We start from the raw sequence: 10803 nt of genomic DNA, 5'->3' as shown, positions 1-10803 counted from the left end.
AGTTAGTCCTTGAGAGCAAAATTACCATGTTGATTGTCAACATGGTTATTTCTAGATTTATTTTGTATATGCAACAAGTTGAACAAGAGAAAAGAAAACAAGTTGAGCTTAGCGACAGATAAGGAAATAAATTTAGGCCTTTCGAGCATAGTGGTAGGGATAGTGGTAAGTGGCCACAGAATAAAAAGGGGAGTTCAGGTTCTTTCTTCATAGCTAATACTTACTATCTTTACTTGAATTTTATGGTTGGTTATTAGTCTCAGTTTAGTGGTTGGTCCTGATAACAGGGTGCCTAATTCCAGGCTAGTAGTGCCCAGTCAGCTCTACCCGGCACACCTTACAAATTCTGTGGTCAGTGTTATCATGGTCAGTAGAAGAAGGTAAGGAATATATGTTTTCATTTTTCTCAAAGTAGGTACATATAGAGTGAGTGCCCCTCTCTACAAGATTCTTGGGCCAATAGGGCTCCTATGCTACTCCATCTTCTCCCGCACCAAAGGGTGCTATATCTATCTTTGCTTTTATTTTTGGCATCGGCGATGGCCGAAACCGCTAGTATGCACTTGCTAATTGCCAGGATTCTGAGTCATATCCAGATGTTGTCATGCATTTATTAAGACTTTTCTCCCGTGATGTGTATTATTTGCATGATCCAAGGTCTGCTCTTTCTTATGTGACCTCATATGTAGCTGTGCATGTTGATCGTGGTCCTAAGAGCATATTGGTTAATTTTTATGTTTCTAACTCGGCTGGAGGCCCAATTCTTATTAGTAGGGTCTACAAGGAATGTGTGGTATCTGTTGGTCGATTTTGATGTCTTTTTGAGGATGGATTAGTTGTATCTTGCTATGCTTTCTTTGACTGTCTGACCCGAAGGCCCATGTTTAAATTCTATAATTAGTCGTTCATTGTATGGGAAGTTTGTTTCCTAGTGCCTAAGCGAAGGTTCATTTGTTATCTTAAAGCCAAAAAGTTGATTTCTAAGGGGTGTTTGTATCATATGGTCCAAGTTTAAGATTCTAACTTGGAAGTGCTTTACCTAGAATCTGTTCCCATAGTTAATAGGTTTCTCGAGGTATTTCTCAATGATCTTCCCGGTGTTCCTCTCAATAGGGAAATTGATTTTTGGAGTAATCTTGTTTTGAACACTCATCCAATTTCAATCCCTCCTTACAGAATGGCTCCGTCGGAGTTGAAAGAGCTCAAGAAGCAATTGAAAGACCTCTTATATAAAGGTTTAATCTTCCCTAGTGTATCTCCATGGGGTGCTCCGGTATTGTTCATGTGCAAGAAGAATGGTTGCCTTCGTATGAGCATTGATTATCATCAGTTGAACAAAGTGATCGTAAAGAATAAATATCCTCTTCCTAGGATCAATGATTTGTTTGATTAACTTTAAGGTGCAAAGTTTTCTCTATGATTGATCTTAGATCGGGGTTATCATCAGCTTAAGATTAGGGATGCGGATATCCCTAAGAGTGTCGTTAGAACCCAGTATGGTAACTATGAGTTTCTTTATATGTCATTTGGGTTGACCAATGCCCTAGTGTAATTCATAGATTTGATCAATAGGGTCTTTCATCCGTTCTTGGACATGTTTATCATTGTCTTCATTGATTATATCTTAGTCTATTCTAAGAGTGAGTTATATCATGTCGATCACCTCCGTGCCGTGTTTCAAACTTTGAAGGATTATTATTTGTAAGCTAAGTTATACAAGTGTGAGTTTTGGTTTAAATCCGTAGCTTTTCTTGGTCATATTATCTCTAGAGAATGGATCATGGTACATCCTCAAAAGGTTGTGGTAGTTAAGAAGTGGCCTAGACCTATGACTAAAACCAATATTCAAAGCTTCTTAGGTGTAGACGGTTACTATAGAAGGTTTGTGGAGATTTTCTTTACTATATCTGCCCCATTGATGGTGTTGACCTAAAAAAAGGTCAAGTTCTTATGGTCCTATGCATGTGAGGGTAGTTTTGAGAAATTGAAAGATAAGTTCACTTCTGCTTCAGTTTTCACCTTACTCGAGGGTAGTAATGGTTTTGTGGTATATTTTGATGCTTCTCATATCAATCTCGATTGCGTATTGATGCAACATGGTAAGGTGGTATCCTATGCTTCTAGGCAATTGAAAGTTCATGAGAAGAACAAACCAACTCATGAACTATTGTTGTTAGCCATGGTATTTGCATTAAAGATTTGGCGACATTATCTTTATGTGGTCCATGTCGACTTATTTTCTGGTAATAAAAGTCTTTAATATGTGTTTACTCGAAAGGATTTAAATCTCCAAGAGAGTAGGTGGCTCGAGTTGTTAAAGACTATGATATAAGTCTTCATTACCATCCTGGTATGGCAAATATAGTTGCCGATGCTCTAGTACATTGTCCATGGAAAGTTTTGCCTATGTAGATGAGGGTAAGTGGGAATTGGTGAAGGACATTCATCATTTGGCTATTCTTGGAATTTGACTTACGAACTTTGAGAAGGGTGGTGTATTTTTGAATCCGATATCTAAGTCGTCTTTTATTGTTGAGATAAAGGAAAAGCAAGTATTGTACCCTCACTTGATGAAGATCAAGAGTAATGTGGGCCCACAAAAAGTTATAGAATTTGTTATTGATTGTAATGGTATCTTTAGATACCAAGGTAAGCTATGTGTTGACAATTTCGATGGATTGAGGGAAAACGTCATGGCCAAGGCTCATAGATCCCATTATGCCATTCATCTCGATTCCAACAAGATGTATCATGACCTTAGAGAGCTCTATTGGTGGAACAATATGAAACATGATATGTCTAGATATGTGGTCAAGTGTATGGTGTGTCAACAAGTGAAAGTTGAGCACATCAGGCCCGGTGGGTTGTACTAAGAGATTGTGTTGCCCGAATGGATGTGGGAGGCAGCTAATATGGATTTAGTTACCGGTCTTCCTAGATCTCAAAATCTATTTGATTCTATTTAGTTCATTGTTTTTATGATGACCAAGTCTACTCACTTCTTACTCGTGACGACTAATTACACGACGAAAAACTATGCTAAGTTATATCTTGTGGAGATCATGAAGTTGCACGGTGCTCTAGTTTTGATCATCTAGGATTGTGGTCCCCCATTTTCTTCCAACTTTTGGAAACCATTTTACTCCCGTAAATGGATGGGCAAGGGGAAAGGACCATCTAAACATTATAGGATATGTTATGGGCTTGTGTGATAGATTATGGTGGTAGTTGGCATGACCACTTTCCTTTGATTGAGTTCGCCTATAATAATAGTTACCACTCTAGTATTAGCATGGCCCCTTTTGTGGCATTGTATGGTAGGAGATGTAAATCTCCTATTGGACAGTATGAAGTGGGTGAGGGTAAGTTCCTCGACCCCGATTAAGTACACCAAGCCTTTGAAAAGGTGAAGGTGATTGATGATATGTTGAAAATCACTCAAAGTCGCCAAAGTCCTATGAGGATGTGAGGCGTAGGGACTTAGAGTTAAGTGTTGGTGATTGGGTATTCTTGAAAGTATCTCCTATGAAAGGAGTGATGCAATTTGGTGAAAAATTAAAGCTTTGTCCCTGGTATATTGGACCCTACTTGTTTGTGAAAAGGGTTGGCAATGTTGCCTATGAGTAAGAGTTTCCTTCTATTATGAACTCCATTCACCTGGTTTTCCATGTCTTTATGTTGCAGAAATGTGTGGGTGTTCCGTCGTTCATTTTTACCCTGAGGAATGTTGATATCTTAGACTCTTTCTCCTTTGAGAATAACCCGGTGAGGATCTGTAAGACCCCGTAAAATTCTAAGCTTAACTCAGTCCGTCAAAGCTTGAAAAAGAGGTCCCAAACAAAGAAATTTAAGCTAAGTGTTTATACTTAGAAGTATTCTAGCCTTCGCAAGTTGAATATCCTATTTTTCGACTCTTATGACCTTAAAGTATTAATTTTTAGGTTTATTAATGATCAAGAATGTCAGTAGGTCACTTCGGGTGAGTTTTGGATAGTTTGGACCTCGTTTGAACCATGTTCAGGTGAAAAAAATAGTGGGTCAATTCAATCTTGATGCATCACTTTGTCCATCGCGTCGACAAACAATTTTCCCTAGCTTTCTATACAATTATAGTGAACCAATGTGAACTCGACACGATGCGTTGGTCATCACATTGATGCCATTGATGCAAGGTGTCGGTCTGCCCATCATTGGACATGCTTTCATTCACTTAAAGCCCGCGTCTAGAGGGGTGTTTAGGTTTTTTCCCACCCATAATTAGCCCCCAAAACATGAGATTCATCCCTCAATAAGCAAAATAAACTTTCTCTCAAATCCAATAAAGAACAAACCATAACCCATCAAAGTCAAGATCATGATTCAACAAATTCACCACCAATCTTTAGGAATTCAAGCACCAAAGTATGTTAGGTGTTCATCTAAGGGTTTCCTTCCAGCCTTGGAATTCAAGAACCTCTTTTAAAACTTCAAGTTTATTGATATCATGAATTCTATTTTGGGTTTGAATGTATTCAAAATTAGGATGTTATTTGGGTTTCTAATTCATGATTTATTACAAGATTCATGTAAATTTATTTGACATGTGTGTAGTATTATGTGAGTTCATGTTAAAGCCCATGAATTTGTAAGTTGGTATTGGAAATCATGATGCCTACATGTTGAATAGTATTATATGCATTGATTATGTTCCCCAAGTATTTGATAAATTGCTTATGTTAATTGAATGACATTGCCTGAAGGACAGTTCCTCTAAATGTGGCCGGGCTGGCCATATCTTAAACACTTGTACCTCCCTTCATCACATAAGCCACAATGCACCTATCAATAGAAATAACAAAATGGATAAGATAAAGATGATTGAGCCCCACTAGCCTGAGATTAGCCACCCGATGCCTTATATTCACTATTGCCCTTGGAATGACTATAACCAAACGACTTAGGATATGAACTACATGCCATTCAATATGAACCGGAATTATTCTTTCACACACCTTTGCTTGCTTTTTTTTTCCTCTTCCACCTACTGCATATACACCATAACCCTAGAGATTTCCATATCATTGTTCAATAAAATAGACATGCTTTCCAATTTAAAATCACGGGACAACCCAAAAGCTAATGTCCTTATTCTAGCCCTCATGCTAGATATTAACTGGGGAGAATAACGCAACAACTACTATAACATAAGGCATACTCCTTCACAATTATATTGTCTTGCTTCAAATTCACAAATTTCTTAGCCTTCTCTTCCCTTAACTCTTAAGGAAGGAATCTATTAAGAAGAGTGTCAAATAAATGCTCTCTTAATGCTAACTCTACATCATCTCCGTAGACTGATCCCACTCCTCATATCACAAATATGCCACATCCTACAACTTGTATGTAGCGAATTTCACGCCCTCAGAGTTAGAAGTATGCCTCATATAGAGAATCTTCTCCATCTTATTTATGATCCTTTCAAGGTCCTTCTAAACAATATAACTATTAAAGGTTATAGGATTCACCCTCATAAACTGGCCAATCCTAGAGGCCTTAGAAGAACTCACAGCAGCACCAAAAGGACCCAACTAACAAGATTGAGATAGCACAAACTAGGTGCACAGATGAATGGAATGACAGAACATAACATAGGTAATATCTCCAATAGGTGATCGACCAGGATTATTACCAGTGGGATAAGGATCAGTGGGGACCAATGGAAATTTGCTACGTCAATCAAAAGAAGTGCCCCTAGACCAAGTCTGAATTCCTTAAGTAGGTCGAGCCATACCCATATTATCCTCAAGTGAGATTGAAGAGTTTCTACAAAAATAAGATCCTCTTGGAGGAATAATCTGGAAAGGGAATAAATAGGTTTTAGAGGATATTTCAAAACCCTAGACTCTATAGTTCGAAAGTAGATCACAAGAAAGGTAAAAATTCCTAAATATCTTGTATCCTCTTTCTTATGGGTTTGGCACACTACACTCAAAAAAGGACTTTACTTGCAATGGCTTCGTGGACACCCAATGACATAAAACCTAGGCCCTAATGCAAACTTTGTCAACACCCAAACCAGAACCTTGGCATGATGGGTATATCAAGTCCATCAAGGATTAGGGAACAACCCTATTGCATAGTATAATCGAACAAAATTCTCAAAAAAGACTGAATTTCAAACATATAACAAGATAAGATATACAAGCTCAAAGGAACCCAAGATAACTAAATATCCATCATCTAATAACCAAAAATACCCAAGTCAAAAACAATAGCCATAAATTCTCTGATCTACATCGAAAGACAATCTAAGTTAGGACATGCCCCTGACTTATACAATAACAATGACAATGATAATTTTAACGTGAACTCTTTAATTCTAGTCTATGAAAGGAGATTGATGAAATGACCAATTATTCCAGAGTATGAAAGCTCAACATATCACCACTAATGACTGACAAATAGAGTTGATCCACCTAACCCTACGTAAGAAAAATAGAAGTATCTCCAGTACGTATATCACATGAGAATACAGCGTCTGGGGATAATTAATGAGTTGAGAACTAACGTGTAACTTAGGGATAAAGGAGAAAACAATGCCACGATCAATATTTAAAAATCTTTCAAAACCAATGCACGAAATCATATACATATGTCATGCCCAGAAAGGAAACAATACTTAGCATTGAGTATAGTTTATCCTAGAGCTCAACCATCATAAATAGGTTCCCACTAGCTATATGGGTTTAAATACTCCTGGTTAAAGGGCCCAATGCATATTAGCCGCACGAACTGGAGATATAAAGAAAGACCAGGGAATTCCCCAACCCCACATCAATCTAATATACAAATATATCAATAGTGTGAACTAGGAACACAAGTTATAGAAACAAAACCTCTTGTCGACAAACATGACTTTCCAATACAAGTCACCAAACACCCACACCTTCATGGGTTCACTAGATAACCCCCATTAATCCTAATTTAAATCAAGTTTCACATAACCCAATTAGTAATCAATTAACCAATCATTAAGGCACACCATAAGAATCAACCATGTAAAACCCACAGCCACATCAAAACATAAATTCAAACCATCCAATTAAACCATTTAAATACATACTTTTATTAATTAAATATTATAAAAACGTAACATGTTTGAAATACCAAAATTTATGGAGAGAATTCAACACTTGTGTCCTTAGATGAGCAACATCTTTGAAACCCTAAGTATCTTAACCTTGGATAGTTTAGAGAGTTTGAGAGTGTTTTTGATTATGTTAAAAAATGATACAAAATCACCTTGAGTTCTTTATGAATGTGGGGTCTAAGTAAGGGAAAAGGGGAATTGACCAGAATGTCCTTAATGAAAGGACAAAAAATTAAATGCCTAGTCGCTATGACTGACCTAGAAAGTCATAGCATTATCTTACTATTTGTAAGGTCCCACACTTTGTTTTTATAATGGCAACGATCACAGAGACAAACCTAGCTATGAGTTGTACAATACAACTCGTACTCAATCATTATGACTCACATGGTCCAGTAACTATCAAAGCTGAATCAATTGGGAATCATACTATTTACGTTACAGAAGACAACATATGACTCTTTTATGTCTTTATGACTCGTATCCCCTAGTCATAGACATAGTAGATACTCCAGGCCGATAGACTAGACATGCTATGATTGGGTCCTTAAGACAAGGCAGGGCTCTCTACAACACTTATGGAGAGTCATAGTATAGGCAGTGAGAATAAAATCTTAGAAACATTCATGGAGAAAAATCCAGAGTGTTAAAAAGAAACTTCATCAATCTATGCTTCCTAGTACTAAGCTCCCTCATGGGTATAAGATGCTGAAGACTAATGATCTGTGAAAATCTTATAATGCTCACTGAAATAATAATGCCTCTAAATCTTAAGCACATAAACTGCCACTACAATCTCCAAATCATGAGTGGGAAAGTTGCATGATATGCCCAAATTACACCTCTCTTATGAGAGAGTAAGCAGTTGCTGTCAAATATAGAACCCAACTAGGTTGGGTGTCGAATCCCATAAGGAATACTGTGTTCACTAAGTATTGTGACTATTATTAGACTGTTGATGTAAGGTTCCTGAGTAAAAGATGGTTTGGATGTGTTAATAATGCTCTTTTATTCTTATATCACACAGCGGTTTATCTAATTATAGTTAATGAAAGTGTAATTTCAATGAAAATAATTTAACTAGAGCTATGCTCACCAATATATTCAAATAGTTAGGGTTGTGAACTTGCGCATGAATTCTAACATGTACTTTCAATTGCAAGAAGTATTGAGTTCTAAGAATTATCCACTAGTTTCTCAACCTAATGGGTGTTTCACCCTTTTTTTTCTTTCAAACTTAAAGGATCAATGTATCACTCAATTGAACTCTTATGAGGGTCGATACCGTTTGGGCATCAACCCATGACCCAAAGGGTAAACCTATGGATTTTATATGAATCACCTCTTTTCCTAACATCCATTTTCTTGGTAAACAAGTGGGGTTCATGGGCTCTCTTCCCAAATTTGCAACCAGGTAATGTCATTAAAATAAAGAGAGATTCATGCAATTTAGATAGATGATAGAAATCAAATGGATTCACAACCCCAAATAGTTCTCTACATCAAGTCTCCCATAACCCTAGTTATAGGAGTTTAGACACTCCTCTCCATATAAGATATGAAAGATATATTGATGTTCATAAATAGCTTCAAGAGAGTACTTACAAAAGTTACAATATTGTTCTTCTTAATCTACAATGAAAACAAATAGAGACTAACAATTAGATTTTAATTTTTGGCTTCCAATCTAAAGGAAAAGTGTTACACACCTCTCAAATGAGAAGAAAGACTGAAGCTATTATCAAAAGATGCAGACTAAAAGCTAATACCTTGTATTTACATAATTATAGTAATGGGATTTAAAATTTTAACTCAGATTTGTTGTTACATGGCTGACGGGTCAGGCGGTGGTTCATCGTTGGGGTAACAGTTCATTGCCTCAGTCGTTGCTGGGGCTCCAGTGAAGCCATGTTGTGCTTCTGGTTGACGGGTAGGAGGACGGTTCATTGAAGTATCGATGGAACATTGCATGGTCCGTCGCATGACTTTCATTGGTTCTGCATTCTATTTAATGATGATGGTTTAGGCTGACGATTTGTTGCAGACCTGACAACCCATTGCCTGGAACGTCGTAAGATATATAGTGTATCTGTCTTCTATTTTTGGCAAATAGTTTCGATCGATGGTTCATCGAAAGGCCAACGGCCCATTGCCTAAGCCGTCACTAATCATTTTTTTCTTTTTCTTGTCTAGTTTATCCAAGTTATTTCTCATACTCAGTTCTTATCAAGAAAACACTAAAACACCATGTTAAATACAATAGTAGGTGCTTGAAAACACATAATTATCCTAACAAAAATGTCCAAAATGTTGTGTCAAAATACGTAACATCCACACCCTCAACTTAAGACAATTCCTTGTCCGCAAGCAACTCAGCACCAAATAACAAATCTGAACAAAATAATGACAGGAATTTCCTACTGAAAAAGTTTTCATACAACCATGCACTTGTCATCTAAATCATATGGTTTAACATGTCATAGTCCATAACTAACATTGTTTCGAATTCAATTCATCTACAAAAACATGGATACAAGTATCTACAGAAATCAGCAAAATTAAGCGTCTCAGGTTACCCTCATAGTCAAGGAGATCCACCAGTCAAAATATTTTATGGATACAAATCAAAACTCTCTCACTCATCAAAGAAGTTACTAACATAGAACATGTACCCATAGACTTTGCTTTATCATCTAACACCCCCCTTATAGCTGAGTTCTAAGATCAAACATGTCTTTTCTAAGCTACAAATGAGGTATCTGGCTAGATCAGGAAGGAATTTTTTGAAAAAGTTTCTAAGAAATAAACTTTAACTCTCTTTGCCTTCAAATTCTTCTTATCAAGGCCATTACTTTGCTAGCTCACTTTCCCTTTTCTAATTCATTTATGCTTTACCACTGAACACCCTTTATATATATATATATATATACAAACAGACATCAGCCACCCTCAACTTAGATTTATGCCATAAGTTAAGGTACACATTGAGTTAACTACATCATGGCCAAATGCTCTAATTCAAATTCTAGACTAATTATCCATTAGGCAGTTAACAACCCTACAATAGCCACCCTTAACTTGGGTTTTTTTCCTGAGTTTTGGTACACATTGCTGGTTTCTAAGCCAGGGCCAGACCTAAGAGTCAAGAGCTGAAAGAGAGTTAACTAAAATACCAGGTAATGAAGAAAAATCTACAAAGGCTCTCAGAAGGGTTCAAACATGGAATACTATTTTAGGTGGGCTTAATTTTGGGCTAAGTGGACTAACGGTACAAGGTGGGCTCCTATCACTTCTCATCCTATCAATAACAGAACTACATCAAATGAACCAGGCAAGTTCTAGGGACTATACTATGTCAGAACTATATAAATGTCCTCGTACGTACAGTGGCAACTGAGTCAAACTCATTCTACTGTTCTTAAAATGTGCATCACATATCATGTGAATTTATAGATTAATGCCAACTACAGACGCACTAACAGTTAATCACACATCTTAGGAGACAATAGTAAACAATCAAATAAAAATAGTTAGCTGGATGCCAACATCATTCATCATTCATATTTATAACAAGGTACTAACAAAAACAATACTTTTATTTCATGGACCAATATTAACAACAAAATAAGACTTGAAAAAATTAAAATGCAAATTAAATCTAGACATGCCGATTC

Source organism: Capsicum annuum, unplaced genomic scaffold (assembly GCF_002878395.1).
Source record: "Capsicum annuum cultivar UCD-10X-F1 unplaced genomic scaffold, UCD10Xv1.1 ctg4391, whole genome shotgun sequence".
Lineage (NCBI taxonomy): Eukaryota > Viridiplantae > Streptophyta > Magnoliopsida > Solanales > Solanaceae > Capsicum > Capsicum annuum.
Note: the sequence above shows the minus strand (reverse complement) of the source record.